Source organism: Hyla sarda, chromosome 2 (assembly GCF_029499605.1).
Source record: "Hyla sarda isolate aHylSar1 chromosome 2, aHylSar1.hap1, whole genome shotgun sequence".
NCBI classification, from domain to species: Eukaryota; Metazoa; Chordata; class Amphibia; order Anura; family Hylidae; genus Hyla; species Hyla sarda.
The window spans coordinates 245332455-245347501 of record NC_079190.1 but is presented as its reverse complement, the minus strand read 5'-3'; the positions used below and the strand labels follow the sequence as shown (position 1 = coordinate 245347501).

General features: G+C 43.7%; 1 protein-coding gene across 1 annotated transcript in view; it reads right to left on the bottom strand.

Moving 5' to 3' along the window:
* The window catches only part of RAI2 (retinoic acid induced 2), a 78759-nt gene extending 65954 nt beyond the window's left edge, over window positions 1–12805 (bottom strand). The window contains exon 1 of the mRNA XM_056556829.1: window positions 12425–12805. The gene's annotated coding sequence lies outside the window, so the exon portion shown is untranslated. The remainder of the gene's footprint in view (window positions 1–12424) is intronic.
* Window positions 12806–15047: the final 2242 nt, after the last annotated feature.

Below are 15047 nucleotides of genomic sequence, written 5' to 3'. Positions count from 1 at the left end.
CGGTGTGACTTCTGATTGCCAGGTAACTTTTATTGGCCAGGCATGCTGTGATGACTTTGCCAGGCATTTTAAGGAAGGTTCTATCAGCAAGACCCACGCAGAGCAGGTGAGAGGACCTCCAGTGGCAAACAAACTGATCAGACCCCCGCATAAATATTACGGTAGTGCAAATCTGTTAGGGGGACTGTCATTGCTATTGAACATAGCACTTAAGGGTGAAAGATGGACATTGGGGGGAATCGCTGATGTCCTTCACGGACTGTGAGTGCACGGCTGCTAATAGCAGACAATATTAACAGTCTATGAAGTGAGCGCAGCTCCTGCTGCTCAGAACATAACTGTAAGTCAGCATGCCGCTCAGAACATAAATGCAACCGAAACTGTGTTATCTAAACACAATATTCCGTTAAAATTCAAGCCCCAATGATTTTAATTGGATGCCGCCACGGAATTATGCAAAATAAAAGACTAGTCTTATATTTTGATGGAATGCAGAAAACAGAATTTCTGTGGGGGAAAGCCCGCCACAGAAATTCTGCTGTCTAAATGGGACTGTGGAATCCCATTCAAATCAATTTGAAGTAAATTACAGCAAATTTTCAGTCAGAATTCTGCACATAAAATCTGCCGGGTGAACATACCCTTAGTGTGATTTCACATGTAGCAGAAATGTGGCACATGAAAAATCTGCAACAGAGTAAATGGTAATGTTGCTTCAAACAACTTCTTTCCATATCCACTGTACACATTCACCAGCCCTGTGTCATAGCATAGCAGAGAGGAGTTTGTGCTGTGATTGGCCAGAGACGTAAGAGAGATAAAGTCCTGCGTGTGTATTACTGGCAAACAGATAAACTCTGGACCTTCTTCCTGAATTGGAGCGAATGACAAATATCTGTGTATTATGAAGGGGTCTCTCAGGGGCTCAGTAACCGCAATCTGCACTAAATGATTACTAAAGAGCATTAAAATGATCTTGTCATTATATTTTAGGGTTAATCTAACAAAACTATTCAGGTTATTAAAATCTTTTGACATGACAGGTGTGCGAGGAGTAGCGTGTGGATGAGATACATCATATACAGTTTCATACACAGGCAGAGAGCAAGTGCTATTGGCAGCCTATGGCCAGACAGCACTTCCTGGGTTTGGTCTCCTGCCAGTCCAGCAGGAGACTAAAGTCTGTGCTTTTCAGCAGACAAAATGCCATCTGGGCCAGAAGGGAGACCCCTAGTGGCCAGATTTATAAGGCCATGAAAGTGACATAAAAATACATTTTTCTTTTTATTACAGGGAGTAAATTACAAATCTTGCTCTATCATATGCAAAAAAAAAGTGCCCATTTAAAGGATATTGGTCATCAGTATCACCTGACAGTGACGATAACAGTACTTAGCATTTGCTGATTCTTGTCTTATTTTATTCATTATTCCTGTTTTTCTTATTATACAAGTGAAGTAGTTGGTGCACGTGGGGCATCCCAAGCCCCGGGTGCACTGTGACGTCTGCTCCCCCCTGGTAAAATCTCTCTACTTATAAGAAAGATTTTACAGGGGTGGAGGATCAGCATGGTGCACTTGGGGCTTTAGAACACTCGTGTGCACCAAGCTACTTTACCTGCATAAAAAAAAAAAACAGGAATAATGAAGGAAATAAGCCAAGGATTAGCAAACGGTAAGTACCATTGGGATCAGTGTCACAGGCACTTCAAGCCTTTACCAATAGGTTAGTGCGGGGATGCAGGAGGATGATCCTGATGATGGGTGATTGGGGTGCAGTACCCCATCATTCATCAGTAGCACCCTCATCATACATAAGGAGGATCATCCTCCTGCCAGTGGCACCCCCCATCATCCAGGAGGATGATCTGCTGATGGATGATGGGGGTGCTACTCGCAGGAGGATGATCCTGCTGATGGATGATGGGGGTGCTACTGGCAGGAGGATGATCCCGCTGATGGATGATGGGGGTGCAGCACCCCCATCATTGATCAGTAGCACCCTCATCATACATATGGAGGATCATCCTCCTGCCAGTGGCACCCCCCATCATCCAGGAGGATGATCTCGCTGATGGATGATGGGGGTGCAGCACCCCCATCATTCATCAGTAGCACCCTCATCATACATAAGGAGGATCATCCTCCTGCCAGTGGCACCCCCCCAGAGCCTCTCAGCAACCCCATTATCCCTGTTAGTACCTTACAGGGGTCAGATGCACCCCAGTCGCCGGACAACAGCGGAGGACCGGTGGTGGCAGTCATGTTGTCTGTGGTGCTGCCGGATTGGTGAAGAGGACCAGGGCTGGAGGGAGTCGGGACTCAGCGCGCCGCCTGACATCCTAGGTAGCAGCCTCGAAGGTGCACACGTGCCGCCGGGGGGAGGAATGTGGTTGTGTAGTGGCGCCGCTGGTGAGGACGTGATGAGGACGGGGGGTTGGTGCTTTTGCTGCTGAAGTTGTCACTCTAACTCTGCAAGTTATTCTGCAAGTGTTTTAGGGGGGGGGGGGAGGGGGGGGGGATGGGTGCTGGCGGACATGGTGTCACCCTGGTCGCAATGTTACTGTATGAGTCGCTCAGCAGGTCCGGAGCCATCCACGTGCCGCCGCACACATGAGGACGGGGGGGGGGGGGCTTGGTTTGTGGGGCTTGCTGGTGAACATGTCACTCACTGCTGTTGCTCACTCTCTGCAAATGATTTCCGGGGGGTTAGCTGGCGGACGTGGTGTCACCCCTCCAGGCTGGTGTCACCCGGTGCGGCCCGCACCCCCCCGCACCCCGGTCGCCACTGGTACCTCTCCAATCCTCATTGATCCCCCATTCAGTACTCCTGGCTTGCTCTGGAAGCAGACGTCACGTAAATACAGCAGCCAGTGGCCTTTGCAGTCACGCTCTCTACTTTTGGCCTCACCACTCAGTGATGTCAGTGATGTCAGCCATGATGCCAGGAGTACAGAGCAAGACTGCCAAGGCCGCTGATTGGCTGCAGCAGGTACTTGTCGTAAGCTCCTAAAGTAAGCCTGGAGTGCCAACTGGAGGCTGATCAGTGCAGGATTGGAGAGGTAAGTAACAGTTAGTTTGATATTTCAATTATTTTAACCCCTTCATGCGAATTTTGATTTGTGGCTTACGTTTTTCTCCTCCTTACCTTCTAAGATCCATAACTTTTATAATGTTTGCACTGATAAAGTTGTGGGACTTTGTGCACTTTATTTTATCATATAATGCATTACGAAGCCAGAAGATTATACGTAGAGCAAAATTTTTAAAAAATATGGACATGTGCAATATTGTGGGGCAATAATTTTTTCAAAGTTCACAATACAGTAAAACGAACATGCCAACGTTATTCTATGGGTCAGTATGATTCCAATGATACTAAACTTGGAGAATATTTGAAAATCTGAAAACCATTTTTACATTTCCACCTACAGAGCCATGTTAGGGCTATTGCAGCATAAGCCATAGTTTTTAACCATTTTTTTGTAGTTCTGGCTTTTGTTCAATTTTTTTTCTGGGATGTGATAGAAAATCCGCAATTTGGAATTTTGCCTTTTGTCATTAACTCTGCAGGATAAGGAATGCAATAATATAATAGTTCAGACAATTATGCATGTGATGATACCAAGTATGTTTACTATTTTATTTATTTTACATTGTTTTATTAGAAAAATTGGAAAAAGGGGTGATTTAACCTCTTCAGGATGAAGAATGTACAGGTACACCCTTGCATCCTGGTACTTAACACCTTAAAGTGGTACTCCGCTGGGAAAAAAAATGAAATCAACTGAGGCCAGAAAGTTAAACAGATTTGTAAATTACTTCTATTTAAAAATCTTAATCCTTCCAGTACTTGTCAGCTGCTTTATGCTCCAGGGGAAGTTCTTTTCTTTTTGAATTTCCTTTCTGTCTGACCACAGTGCTCTCAGATGACATCTCTGTCCAGAGTAAACCTATCCTGCTCTGGACAGTTCCTGACATGGACAGAGGTGTCAGCAGAGAGCACTGTGGTCAGACAGAAAGGAAATTCAACAGCTTACAGCAGCTGAAAAGTACTGGAAGAATTAGGATTTCTAAAATAAAAATAAATCACATATTTGTTTAACTTTCTTGCATCAGTTGATAAAAATTTTTTTATGTTTTCCAGCGAGTACCCCTTTAAGGTCTTTTTCACCTTAAGGACTCGTTTTTTCCTCCTCCCCATTCTAAAAATCATAACACGTTCAATTTTACACCTACAGACCCATATAAGGGCTTGTTTTTTGCGTCACCAATTGAACTTTGTAATGACATCAATTTTGTGGGGTGAAATTAAAAAACAAAAATGCCATTTTGCTACTTTTTAGAGCTTCCGTTTCTACGCAGTGCCCTTTTTTGGTACAAATGACACCAAATGACACCTTATATGATCTGGAGATCATTAAAGTAAACACACTAGATTGGCAGCCTCTACATGTTTCTCCGTTACAACTGCGTTCTAAAGAGGCAAACAGTGGCAATGGCAATCAGCCATTGCCACTGTTTGCCTCTTGAGAACGCCGTTGTAACAGCGAAACATGTAGAGGCTGCCAATCTAGTGTGTTTACTTTAATGATCTCCAGATCATTAAAGGTGTCATAAGGTGTCATTTGGTGTCATGTGTAAACATGATAACATAGAGGCCAGCCCTTCTACCAAACTGAATGACTCCTAGCTATGCATACATCTCCAGATACGAACTTCCTAAGCCTAAGCGGTGGCCCTAGTCAACATGTCAAATAATTTCCACATTGCAAATATTACACGTGTTGAGAATGACTGTAAACAGTTGGTGTTTTATTAGAACGTCAAAAGTCTAGACATAACCCTCAGACAGGTAATCCCTGAAATTACAATATTATTGGTTCCAGGATGACCATTGTACGTTGAACCTATTGTATCTTGAGACCAAAACTCTTTGGAAAATTAGTAATTCATTTTAAAGCCCCTAAAATGTCACCAAAATAAGGAACTAGGCCATTCCAACACATTTACATGTTTCCCCTTAAACCACTCAAGTGTTGCTTTAGCAGTGTGTTTGGGGTCATTGTCCTGCTGGAAGGTGAACCTCCGTCCTAGCCTAAAATCATGCACAGAGTGGTACAGGTTTTGCTCAAGAATATCCTTATATTTTGCACCATCCATCTTTCCCTCAACTCTGACCAGTTTCCTAGTCCCGGCTGCTAAAAAGATGTTCTTTGGGTGATGTGATGTGTTGGGACTGTGCCAGACATAACGTTTTCTTTGATGGGTAAAAAGAAAACTTTTTTAGTCTCGTCAGACCCTCGCACCTTCCTCCATACATTTTGGGAGTCTTCCACATGCCTTTTCACAAACTCACAACATGACTTTTTGTTTCTAGCTGAAAGTAATGGTTTTCTTCTGGCCACTCTGCCATAAAGCCCAACTCTATGGAGCGTACGGCTTATTGTCGTCCTATGTACAGATACTCCAGTCTCGGCTGTGGAACTCTGCAGCTCCTCCAGGGATACCTTAGGTCTCTGTGCTGCCTCTCTGATTAATGCCCTCCTGCCCGGTCTGTGAGTTTTTGTTGGCGGCCGTCTCAACAGGTTTGCTGTTGTGCCATGTTCTTTCCATTTGGTTATGATTTAATGGTGCTCCTGGGGATCATCAAAGATTTGGATATTTTGTTATAACCTAACCCTGATTTGTACTTCTCAACATGTGTCTTCTGAAGGTAATTGGTTGCACCAGAGCTTTTTATGGGCTTCCTAGCAAAGGGGGTGACTACCTACACACTTGCCATTTTTCTAAACAATAGTTTTATTTTTATATTTTTCTCATTTCACTTCACCAACTTAGACTATTGGGTTCTAATCCATCACATAAAATTCAGATTAACAAAACATTGAATTTAAAACGGTACTACGGCGGAAAACATTTTTTTTTTTTTTTAAATCAACTGGTGCCAGAAATTTAAACAGATTTGTAAATTATTTGTATTAAAAAAATCTTTGCCCTTCCATTACTTTTTAGAAGCTGTATGCTACAGAAGAAATTCTTTTCTTTTTGAATTTATTTTTTGTCTTGTCCACATTGCTCTCTGTTGACACCTAATGCCCGTATCAGGAACTGTCCAGAGCAGGAGAAAATTCCCATTGCAAACCTATGCTGATCTCGAGAGTTCCTAACACGGACAGAGGTGTCAGCAGAGAGCACTGTGGACCAGACAGAAAAGAAATTCAAAAAGAAACAAATTTCCACTGTAGCATACAGCTGCTATAAAGTACTGGAAAGGTAAAGATTTTTTAATAGAATTTAAAAAAGTAATTTACAAATCTGTTTAACTTTCTGGCACCAGTTGACTTAAAATTTTTTTTTCCACCGGAGTACCCCTTTAAGGCTGTAATGTCCCAAAATACGAAAAAAAAGTCAAGGGGAGTGAGTACTTTTGCAAGGCACTGTATTTCAGTAATACAGGGGTTTTAGCAGTAAAATACCCCATCTGGTTGATCATTTCTTTCAGCCATTTATTTGTGCCGCAAATACAGACTGTCTTTGACATTGCATGTTTCAAGTTATAATGGTCCAAGAATGCTATTGTATGTTGAATATCTTATAACCTGAGGCCATTGTATAACCTTGAGGGACCACTGTACACTTACAATACCTACTTTTAGTTACCATTCTTGGATTATATTCTATGATGGTTCTTATTGGTGTGCTAGTAAAATATCATTAAAGGGGTATTCCAGGAAAAAAACTTTTTTTTATATATCAACTGGCTCCAGAAAGTTAAACAGATTTGTTAAAAAATCTTAATCCTTTCAGTACTTATGAGCTTCTGAAGTTAAGGTTGTTCTTTTCTGTCTAAGTGCTCTCTGATGACACGTGTCTTGGGAAACACCCAGTTTAGAAGAGGTTTGCTATGGGGAATTGCTTCTAAACTGGGTGTTTCCCGAGACAAGTGTCATCAGAGAGCACTTCGACAGAAAATAACAACCTTAACTTCAGAAGCTCATAAGTACTGAAAGGATTAAGATTTTTTTATAGAAGTAATTTACAAATCTGTTTAACTTTCTGGAGCCAGTTGATATATAAAAGATTTAAAAGATATTTAAAGAGTATTTGTCATGATCTTGCTAAATTTTATAATCCTCCCAGTTCACTGCCTCATCATGATAAACCACCCCCTGCCTTTATTTTTATTATTTGTTAGTTTTCTACCTTGATATTGCTCTGTATTTTCTGCTCAGTCTCAGTCAGATTCACAGATTGGGAAGGGGCGTTCCCCAGCAGGTGTGACATCATCTGAAGCCATACAGGGGAGAACTTCCTCCCACACTCTGCTACACACAGCCCAGATCAGCTCAGTGTGAGATGAGCTATGATTGGATAAGGCTGCACACACACCCCTCAGCATTTCCTGATTTTAGACTTCTGCCAGGCCAGCAAGAGTCCAAGGTCTGTGCAAGAGATGGGGGGGAAATGTGCTCTGGACAAGCAGGGAGACACCTAGTGGCAGCTTTTTTAAACACACATAAAACATTTTTTTTTTTTTTTTAACAAAGTACATTAGAAATATTTTTTTATTTACCATAAAGAGCGCAACAGCAAAAATTAGTTTTAATGACAGTGGTGAGATGAACTAATAACTTATGGAACTATAGAGCATAAAATAACATTTGAACAGCAATAGAAAATGTTTATTTAGTTCAAATATATTATATTTAATTTTAATCTCTGAACAATATGTCTGACGGACAAATACAAAACAAGCATCTTGGACCTGCCCCAAATGGGAACCTGAAAAAACAACATTACAAGGAATGAGCAAAATACACGGCCTCTGATCAGAGATAACACTGCTAATACAATATAAAAAAATGGAATATATATATCTACTGTCAAGTCCGGGCAGCACATCAAAGTTTCTGTGGCCATCCCCTGAGGTCCCAAACACTGTTATATGCACCTGCTTTCATATGATCAGCCAATATAAACCATATGGAGGGATGGGGGGGATGGTCGCTCCTAATGTCACTGATACACATAGGAGTATTGTGTAAAACTATTACTTGTCAGGCACCTTCTAACAATCTGTCATACTATTGGGCACATTAGCTTGATAGCGGCATTATTCACAATTATCTCATCCTGCCTCTTTATAACTGCAAAAGAGAAATGTTATCTCTCTACATCAGTGGTCTTCAACCTGCGGACCTCCAGATGTTGCAAAACTACAACTCCCAGCATGCCCGGACAGCCATCGGCTGTCCGGGCATGCTGGGAGTTGTAGTTTTAAAACATCTGGAGGTCCGCAGATTGAAGACCACTGCTCTACATGTTCAAGATAATGTTTTTTGGGGTATTTGACAGAATTGTATTGAGTGAAATACTGGTGTCTGGCTGCATTTGACATAAATTCTGTTTGTGCAACCCGACAATTACATATAGAGACAAGACAGGCAAGTAACTTCCAGCTCAGCAGCATATTCCCAAAATATGACCCAAATCTACCAACAGAGAGATGTAGTTTGGTCTGTGCATCCTTGCAAACAATGTAATGAAGCTAAAATCCCACAGTATAATACTGACAGCATCTCCCCTCTCCCACAGCCACATTGATGGCTTTTATATTGTAATACAGCTGCCTCCCATATATCCTGATCCCCCATTAATCACAATACTTCAAGGATCCGACAATTTCCCTGCTCCACAGCCAAACCTAAAAAGAACTGGCAAAACTACAACATATCACCTATACTGTCTCCTACTTGACACAAAGGATAAGAACTGCAGCAAAACAAAATGCATTGTCTGGATCATCAATGCCCAATATGAATGGTTACAATAATACAGCGTACATGTCACCATAGAGTAGTAGCATTACATAAAAGCATAAGGAGAAGATGACGATGATGAAGGGGGAAGTGTCACTCGCTGTCATCTGCTGTCACTGACTGACTGACATGAAATGCCCCATTTTCATCAGTGTGTGCACTACGGGGTCCTACAGTAGATGCATGGCCTATAATGCTCAAAATAGATGCTGCAGAACCTAATGTGAAAGGAATGTCAGGGAATAGTTGATCCTTATTCATCTTCAAAAAAGAGGTTCTGCAGAAATTAGGGTATGTATTGAATAGCATTCTCCCTTAAAGGGGTAATACCGTGCTGACAACTTATCCCCTATCTAAAGGATAGGGGATAAGTTGTCTGATCGCGCGGGGTCCCGCCGCTGGGTACCCCCCACGATCTCGCACGCAGCACCCTGCTCTCATCAGGCCCCGGAGCGAACATCCGCTCCGGGTCTGATAATGGGGTTGGTGATCGTGACGTCACAGCTCCGCCCCCGTGTGATGTCACGCTCCGCCCCCTCAATGCAAGTCTATGGCAGGGGCGAGACAACTGTCTCGCCCCCTGCCATAGACTTACATTGAGGGGGCGGAACGTGACGTCACATGGGGGCGGAGCCATGACGCCACGATACTCCGGCCCCGTGATCGGCAGTCATCAGACCCAGAGCGATGTTCGCTCCGGGGGCTGATGAGATCGGGGTGCTGCGTGCGAGATTGCGGGGACCCCGCGCGATCAGGCAACTTATCCCCTATCCGTTAGATAGGGGATAAATTGTCAGCACGGTAGTATCCCTTTAAATGACATGACATTTAAACACCAACTGGGCCTGATAATGAAGATCTGCAGCAGGTAGGAAGGAAAAGCCAATGATGGGGGCGAAAGTGTAGCAATGTATTTATTTTTTGTCACTGTGCCTGTGTCCACGTTTTGTGTTCTGTTTGTTCACAAGGATTTGGTAGGGTGCGGTAGCCCTTATGGGTGTCCCTCCTGCCGGTCTAGGAGAGGTGTGTGTGACAATTGGGTTCCTCACCTCCCTGCCATACCCCAGGCATTCCTGCTTTGGCGGGATGCCGAAACGGTTTTACTGTTTCCTTGGCGACAACATGGTTAACGCCTAGTTGTCCGCTGGGAACACTTTCGGTCCCTTAGTAGCTTCGGCGGAAGGGGACATTGTACCTGGAACCTTGCAGGTGCCTTTTTTTGTCCGGAGGCGAAGGGTTTGGTTTGTTGGGGGGCCTCTCTCCTTTCGGAGAAGGGCTTGCGATAGACCACATCCTCCTGCACGTTTTTTGAGTGAACACTTGCCCTTTTTACTTGCACTTGGGTGACTTGAGAGCACCATAATGTCCAACCATAGTAAACTGACACAGATGTCAAAGCATGTTATCTACATAGATCTACAGATATTTATGAGCACTTGATCACATAGGTCCTAGTTACTATTCCTACCCTCTCTACGTGTTTTCCACAAGACTGGCTTCCGATTTTTGGCACCTGTCCTCCAACCTTCTATAAGACAATACAGCACAGTAGCTGCTCCGCAATATTTGGTTAAAGGGATACTCCGCTGCTCAGCATTTGGAACAAACTGCTCCGAGCGCTGGCGCCGGGAGCTTGTGACATCATAGCCCCGCCCCCTCATGACGTCATGCCTTGTGCCCCTCAATGCAAGTCTATGGGAGGGGGCGTGACATCCGTCACGCCCCCTCCCATAGACTTGCATTGATGGGGCGGGGCATGATGTCATGAGGGGGTGGGGCTATGACATCAAGAGCTTCCGGCGCCGGCTCCAGCATTCAGAACAGTTTGTTCCAAACGCTGAGCAGCGGAGTACTCCATTAATGATTACTCCACTGTTGATCTACATTGTAACACACAGATGAAGGGTCCGTCGGGTCAGAACGCCAACACAACGTTAGTATAGAAATGGGATGACTCCTGGGAATTAATTGTGTTCATTAGCTCCCCCCCACCTCGTGTCTTATTATGGAACTGCCAAATATATCTGGCTGTCAAAAACACACCTCTGGGATTTGTGACCGTGAAGCACAAGGCAGCAGCTGTTTGGCAACATTGCTAAATTCTACACAACAACCGCAGTGACATTGTATTTCCTAAAATCGCCACCTTCTTCTTGGGAGGATCTCCTCCGATCTAGTCAGGTTACTGATGGTTTTCACTGTCAGGATGCTCCCTAGGAAAAGGGCATTCATGCAGAAACATAGCCCACATGAAGCCCCTTCACATCATATTGTTCCATTTCACCGCATTCATCTTAGGCTGGATTCACACACAGTATTTTGGTCAGTATTTGAAGCCAAAACCAGAAGTGAGACCATTATAGAGAAATATTAAAATGGAAAGATTTGTACCTTTTTCTATGATTTGTACCCACTCCTGGTTTTGGTTAAAATACGCACCAAATACTCTATGTGAACCCAGCCGGAGGCTGGGTTCACATAGAGTATTAGGTGCGTATTTTAACCAAAACCAGGAGTGGGTACAAATCATAGAAAAAGGTGCAAATCTTTCCATTATACCGTAGTATCAGACAATAGTGATACAACAACTGTGAAGGTCTAATAAATGTTAGAAACACCCATTAAATATAATCAGTAAAGGGGCTGCCATATCTACACAACCCATCCATGTGCATTACGAGAGCTATACAGGGACCCTCCGTTTTTTGTGAGATTAGTATAACATGCCCACCGTATAACATTACATTTCCACTAGAATTATAGGCTGTGCCCGCAGCTTCCGCTGGCAGTAACAGCTGCTTTCTAGTGTTAGGGAAACCAGAAACATGCAGTTACCCCACTAAAGGACGACTAGGATCTCTACTTATTGTTCAGATTGGTAACATCATATATCATAAAGCTTGTCTATGGCAGGTCATACACTCTTACTTTGTCTGCTTTGACTAGTAGAAATATATAACAATCATAATAATAATCATCATCATCATAATAATGATAAAATAAGCTTCATTCCCATAGTCCTGATCATATATTTCCCAACAATCAGGAACAACTGTATAGAGAATCCTTACCATGGCGCTTGGCTGGCACAGTCTCCCAACCACACACGTTGAAGTGCCACACAGGTTGTACCCCCAAATGACATTGCAGGCCTAGTGCTCACATTAACCCTTTAAAGGATGATTATTATTTTTTTTACTATAATATAGCTATAAAAATGCTGCTATTCTTCCAGGACCCACCATGTGCCCATAGACACCATCTTCCAGTAGATTAGATGTATTTTACATTGATGATCATGGTTGCTGTGTTTTCTATTGCCTCATATTATCAGTTCATAGCCAAAGGCACAGTAATAGAGGACTAAATGCATCCATGTTGGGCAGGGACTCGCAGTGCTGTCATGCCAGGTACCCAATGTATAGCCATGAGCACAGGCAGCCCCTCCTGGTCCCACATCCATGGCATCCCCGGTACATAATGACACCTGGACCCCCAGACCCCTCTCCGCTGCTGGTGATGATGATGGTGTCGGGGGCCACATCCAGTATGATATGCCATTCCCTGCTATAGCAGCCAGTGGGCAGTGCCCTCCTCTCTTACCTGCTGTGGAGCTGGCATGCACTGGCGCTTGTGTCCTGGCCGGGCCCTTCACTGTAAACCAGAGGGTGCCTTGTCCAGCATGGAAAGCCTGCGGCTCCCGGGGAAGGAGAAGCGCGGTGCCCGGTGCACTAGGGCAGCTCCCCGTCCATCCTCCCCGTGCTCCGGCACGTACGGTCCCAGGCTGTGTGCTGCCGCTCCTCCCTCTCCTGTCTCCGCCCGCCCGGCGCTCTCTCTGTGACTCCCAGGCGTCTGTCTCCCTCCTCTGGCTCAGGGACTCCTCTCACATACTGCTGTACGGACCGTCTCCTCCTCACACCTATCATGTCGGTCACCTCCCCTCCTCTGCTTTCCCTCATAGCCCCTTATCTATTGCAGGCAGAGGAGTCCATTGTCAATGCTTTGTCCAGGCACCTCCATGTCCTGTCATACAGGTGTCTCCCGTCCTCTGCTGACTATAACATGTCAGGACCGGGCCATTTTTTCACTTTCATTTTTCCTCGTCACCTTCTAAAAATCATAACACTTTCAATTTTCCACCTACAGATCCACGAGGGCTTGTTTTTTGCACCACCAATTTAACTTTGTAATGACATCAATCGTTTCTCCACAAAATCTACAGCGAAAAAAAAAAAAATATATATATATATATATATATATATATATATATATATATGTGTGTGTGTGTGTGTGTGTGTTTGTGGGGCAAAATTGAAAAAACACACACACACTATTTTGTAACTTTTGGGGGCTTTTGATTCTATGCAATACACTTTTCAGTAAAAATGACACCTTATCTTTATTCTGTAGGTCCATACAGTTACAAGGATACCTAATGTATATAGGTCTTATTTTCTTTTACTACCTAAAAAAAATTAGAACTACTTGCACCTTTTTTATTTTTCCCCATACGGGCCAGTATGAGGGCTCATTTTTCGCGTCATGATCTGAAGTTTTTATCGGTACAATTTTGTTTTGATGGGGCTTTTTATACATTTTTTTAGGGCATACAAAGTGACCACAAATATGAAATTTTGCCAGTGCTGGAGGAGAGGTAAGCCTTCCAGCTACCTCAGAAGTGGATCACTCCCCCATGATGCTGACTGTGTGTCAGTGTGTCTCCAGCTGTTGCAAATATACAACTCCCAGCATGCCCGGACAGCCAGAGTTTGGAAAACACTGCATGAGGCAATGTTGTGTCTGTCCAGCTGTGTATAACTACAACCCTCATCATGCCCTGACAATGTCCTGGATTGTTGGGAGCTGTAGTTTTTCTTGGGGAAAATTGCCATAAGGATTGCCAGGGCGACCATGTAAGAGATGATGGAGCCAATCTTCCCAGTGTCTAGTCCTCTACAATGGTCATACACCTTAAACACTCCTTCATGTACTTCTCCAGTATGTTCTTGAGGGCTCAGTAAAAACATTATAAAGTAATAATATCCTAGCGACATTGTAAGGTGGTCTCCAGCTCTGTCCGATGCTGTATATAGGGTAAAAAAATCTAATATTTCTGATCAGATATATATGTCCACAACATATTTCTCTGATGGAAGGTACTGACATAGCACTGTATGGGCATACGCTGGCATAAGCCACTTATAGCCCCCAATGTTAAAGGTATACCAAGTGGTATATGGTGGCCCACTGTATAGGATCTCATACGACTGTAGACTACCCACTTTCCTAAAGTGCAATTACCAAAATCTGTATAAAGGACCTGGCAGTGGGCCCCTTTAAATATTTCATTAGGCCTAGGTGCCTGATGGCAGTACCACCAGTACTGTTTTATGGCAGCCTTGCATTTACACATGGAATAACTGTGGGCCAAGCATTCATTCAAATGACCTCTATTCCTCCCTTACTGTTCATATTCATAAACATTCAGTTTAGTTGGGTGTTCATGTGTTCTGACTTGGGAGAGAAGCGGTAAGCTGCTGTTAGACTGATGGTGCCTTAGTTCTCTAAGAACAAAAGTTAAGGCCATGACCGGGGGCAGGAAGAAGGGAGTCCTAAAGATGTCCATAGAAACCATTCTCCCTGCCTACTTGCCCTATGGTCCCTTTCTTGCGCTAAAGTCCATGGGCGTCGAAGTCAACAAAACAAACGGAACTGTACATGTCAGGAAATTAGCCTGGAACATAACGGGAATACAATAAGCAACAAACAGATAGCATACTAACATACCATTCAGAAACCGGAATCAAAATTAACAGCAGATAAGGTTATATGAACAAGACGGGGAAAAGTATACAGCAGACAAAACCAGGAGATGCAGTGGATGAACAGGATGACTGAATGCCAGAACACTAAACAGGTCAGGAATTCAAGGGCACTGTTCACACTGGACTCAGAACAAGGAACACACTAGACACCCCACTCCAATCATGGAGGAACATTTAAACCAAAGCCAAATAGGCTCCTAGCCAGCGAGGACTCTCCACTGAGTGATCAGCGTACTGGCCTAGGAGGAAACATAAATACTAAATACAAGCAAACACAGGTACATGCACAAGACTCACTCACTCCTAGATAGGCGGATTAGCCCAAGGCTCAGGAATTCTATCCTAGGAGTAGCAGGATCAAAAGGTCAAAACAGGACTGACAAAACGCACAGTGTGAATAC